Here is a 4,763-nt window from a genome sequence, read left to right as displayed (position 1 = left end):
AAACCAAACATGTTGTCATTATTGACCATGGCTTGTATTGTATGTGTTATCAGTAATTCGCTGATCTGATTGGCTCTTCTCAAAATTCAAATTTGTTGCATTTTTCAAGTGCTAAATTTGTTTTTGATTGGTGAGCTGGAGATTTTCAGTGAGTAATGATTTAGTTTTGATTGAGAAACGGACCATCATTTATCATGTGATTTAAGTAGACTCTGTACATCATAGTGCTAGACTACTTTTATGGTTTTAATGGACTTTTAAGGCAGGTTAACCATTTTGGCGCGAAGGATAGTCGCGGTCTTTGATGTTGATCGTTAAGTCATATAAAACACTAAAAGGAGTTTAAAAATACTCAAATTAATTGTGAGCTGAAGACTGTAAGACAGAACAGCACTGAATGGCTTATAATGTTTCATTTGCATAATATCCCAGCAAGTAATAGCCGTCATTTAACCGTCTCGTTTAACTATAGACCCGATATAGTAACCCAGTTCTAGCCAAAATAACCTTGAATTTGGTTACATGTCGTTGTAGACTTTATTTCTCAGAATTGCGAGATATAAAGTCAGAATTGCGAGAAATAAAGTCAGAATTGCGAGATATAAAGTCAGAATTGCGAGATATAAAGTCAGAATTGCGTGATATAAAGTCAGAATTGCGTGATATAAAGTCAGAATTGCGAGATATAAAGTCAGAATTGCGAGATATAAAGTCAGAAGTCAGAATTGCGAGATATAAAGTCAGAATTGCGAAATATAAAGTCAGAATTGCGAAATATAAAGTCAGAATTGCGTGATATATAGTCAGAATTGCGTGATATAAAGTCAGAATTGCGAGATATAAAGTCAGAATTGTGAGATATAAAGTCAGAATTGCGAGTTATAAACTATTCTGAGGTAAAAAAAAAAGTCTTTTTTTCCTTAGAATTGGACTTTATATCTCACAATTGTGAGTTTATATCTCACAATTCTGAGAAATTCGCAGAATTGCGAGATATAAACTCGCAATTATGTGTTATAAAGTCAGAATTGCGTTATATAAAGTCGCAATTGCGAGAAAAAAGTCAGAATTCTGACTTTATAAGACGCAATTGCGACTATTTCACGCAATTCTGACTTTATATCTCGCAATTCTGACTTTATAACACGCAATTTCGACTTTATTTTATTTCACGCAATTCTGACTTTATATCTCGCAATTCTGAGAAATAAAGTCAGAACTGTGAGATGTAAACTCGGAATTGTGAGATAAAAAGTTGCAATTATCTTTTAAAATGTTTTATTCTGTGGCGGAAACAAGCTTCCATAATAATGTAAGCAAAGTAAACAGTGATTAAAAGGTGAAAAGGTGTTTGGTTTCATTTCTGTATCTAATTGATGACTAGTCTATTCTTGGGCGATGGTTTAGACGTCTATTAATTCACTGACAGCCCAAATTTCACCTTGTTTTAGGCTAGACGTCTGCGCTGTGTCTGGACAGCCATTAGACGTCTTTTAAACGTAAAATTGCTTGCTGGGAGATGACATCCATCTTGAATAAGTCATTTGGTGTTTAGTCTTTTTTTGTAATGGGAACCGACACAACATTTTTTAGTGTTGAGGAAATCATGTGTATTTGTGGGAGTGAAGGAAGAGATTGATTTTCATTTTCTTGGTAATTTACCCTTAAAGATTCCGTCCAACAATGAAAGATGATCTGCTAATAACATGTAATTTTGGTGAACATCCTCTGAGAATAAAACCTTCCTCAGCGATGAAGTAACTGTCGGTAGCCTTTAGTCTTATGATGTGAAAGTGAGTTGAAGTTCACATATTTGACAAATAAATGGAATTGCCAACAGCTGAGGTAATAATACTCGGAGAGTTTACGATCTCGAAACGCCTGCAGTGATTTAAACCCTGTGCGAACATGCACGTCTTTAAAACGCTCGAGTTTCTGAAGGACAGCGTTTTATCTCGAGGTCATGAACCTGGTTAGAAGTCTCAAACTGAAGGATTTTCTCAGATTTGCACGAATGGCTTTGAGCCTACGTGCTGCATTCACTGCATGAATGACGTCAGCACATTATCTACACTAATCATGTACTTCCGCAATAAAATCCAGTTAACTGCGACCACCTCGAGCACATGCACCAGATCAAGAGTCAGATAGAGATGCATTTATAGCAATTTGCGCAGTTGCAGTTAACAAACATAAGATGTTAGTTCAGATTTGTGTTGATCAATATTGTTTTATAACCTCTAACACTATACACGTGTTGGTACGTCCCTTTTTTGGGTTGAAACTGGAATGTTAGGATTCAGATCAAGATGATACATGTGCAGTACACCCCCATAGAGTCATATTTCTAGTCTTCAGGGTTAAATGAGGATAACCCTTTCATGACATCAGAGCACATCTTTCAATGTACCTTTACTGCACTTTTTCCTACAATGATTCAATTATTAACCCATGTACACTAGATGCACGTGCTCAAGTTGAGTAGGTCCAAACCATCCCAGGTAATGTCGTTCGGTACCACGTGACGTCACGATCGATGATTCTACGGTAGTGGGCAGAAAAAGCCACGTCACAGCTCTCTTCATAGCAACAGTAGAGTATGACCTACATGTATTAACCATCCCAAGGGCAAAATCAAGTATCTATTAAAATTAATAACCCTACCCGTCGTGTTCCCGAGGGTAATACCTGCTTTTCTGCTGTGCTCGACAAAAAAAACTGAAGAAAACTGGGGCATATCCCCATTAATTCACAACTCAGACAGTGGCAAAAAGAACAGATCATTAAAACAAAACTAAGATTATTAGACGCAAAAAAAGACACTTAAGACAGCATTGTGTTTCATAAGATACACATTTATTGAATTTAAATTCAGACTTACCATGGAGCACACGTTTACAACTCTCAGAACAATTTTTAACATGCACACAACTATGACTATATCACACACATATATCACATAAAAACATTTTTTTTCCACCCCGACGATTTGGATTCCAAAGCGAATTCCAGCTTGGGAAGAGTGTAACCAGCACTGGCAAGGGAGTAGCTTGCGCAGTCATCTCCATAACGGGCAATGTCACATCCCAACCAACAGCACAAACTACTACCTCAGCCAGTACACGGATAAAGCGCGTTCGGAACCCCGTAGAACGCAGGGAATTCGAATCCGTTTAAAAAGAATTCCAAGAATTCGCGCTGAACGTTCCAGAGCGCGCGAAGATTCCGAGCTGAATGGTCGTAGTACTCGTCTCGTGAGCGGGCTACACTCCCTTCAGCTGCTCCGTCATTGGCTGGGAGCGCAGCCAATGGGGTGTCAGAGGGACACCGCCCACGACACACACACCCCCAAAAGTGGCCACGCCTCCGGCATTCTTCAGCCAATGGCGCTGTCCTGACTTCACATGAGACTTTGAGCACGTGATTTTGAATGAGTTGATTTTTTTTGTTTTTTTTGATTGACACTTTACTTGCTGTAAAGATCTCATAAGAAAAGACCTATGCGTAACAAAAAAGCCCTTAAATTATATAACCTTCTGAAGGTATTTTTTGTTGATAACCCCCTTGGGCAATATTTTATTGATTATTTAATTCCCTTTTTCTTCTTTATGTTACTTTAGGATTATGGTGTTTATCTATAGGCCTACTGTTTGCTGCTATGTGGACTTCTTTGAAATGTAATAAGATTTGTCTTTTTGAGGTTTGTTTGGTATTTTGTATGTTTCTTTAAGCAATAGAAGAAGAAAAAAACAACTTACTGTAAAGATGGAACAGAAGTACTGAGACGAGATAACCCTTCATCTGTCGCCCCTCTTTCTGATAATAGACATGAAAAAGGACTATCCAAACTTAAATGGTAGTAACTCAAGAATGCTTTGTAATATAGACCTAAGCTTTATAGAAGACACTCAGCAGATTATTGCTGAAAATTAAAGTATAAGTTTAAATGTACTGTAAATCAAATGTACTGTACAAAATATTTGTATTTTATTTTATGTATGTATGTATGTGTATGTATGTGTGTATATGTGTGTGTATATATATATGTGAAATATCAGATAATAAAAAATAATATATGTATATGTATTTTTCAGATAATAAAAAGTAATGTACATATATATATATATATTTTTTTTTTCCCCAGATAATAAAAATAATGTGTGTGTGTATATATATATATATATATATATATGTGTGTGTGTATTTTTCAGATAATAAAAGTAATGCACATATATATATATATATATTTTTTTTTTCCAGATAATAAAAAATAATGTGTGTGTGTATATATATATATATATATATATATATATTTATATATATATATATATGTATTTTTCAGATAATAAAAAGTAATGTACATATATATATATATATATATATATATATATGTATTTTTCAGATAATAAAAAGTAATGCACATATATATATGTACATATATATACAAAGCCATATATCCAACCAAGTTGTGTGCCAAATTTGTTGATATCAAAAGTTGATATCACAAAAATTTAAGTTCCTATGGGATTTTGTTTAGGGCCTGTACCAAAAACATTACATAGAATTTTTTTTAATGCATTCTCCTGTAACAAATTAATAAATTTCAGTACAAATATCACAAAATATAGAACCTTGTGTTTTGTCATGATTAAAGGGTTTTGATTATAAAGCAGTTCAAATAAATGTTGTAATATGAAACCTGACACCGCCCACTAGAGGAGGAGTCCGCAAAAACAATTTAGAGTAAACATCCAATTTCAAAA

This window comes from Abramis brama (assembly GCF_963993115.1).
Source record: "Abramis brama genome assembly, chromosome: 20".
Taxonomy (NCBI): Eukaryota; Metazoa; Chordata; class Actinopteri; order Cypriniformes; family Leuciscidae; genus Abramis; species Abramis brama.
The sequence above is the reverse complement of the archived record's forward strand: the minus strand, read 5'-3'. Positions refer to the sequence as shown.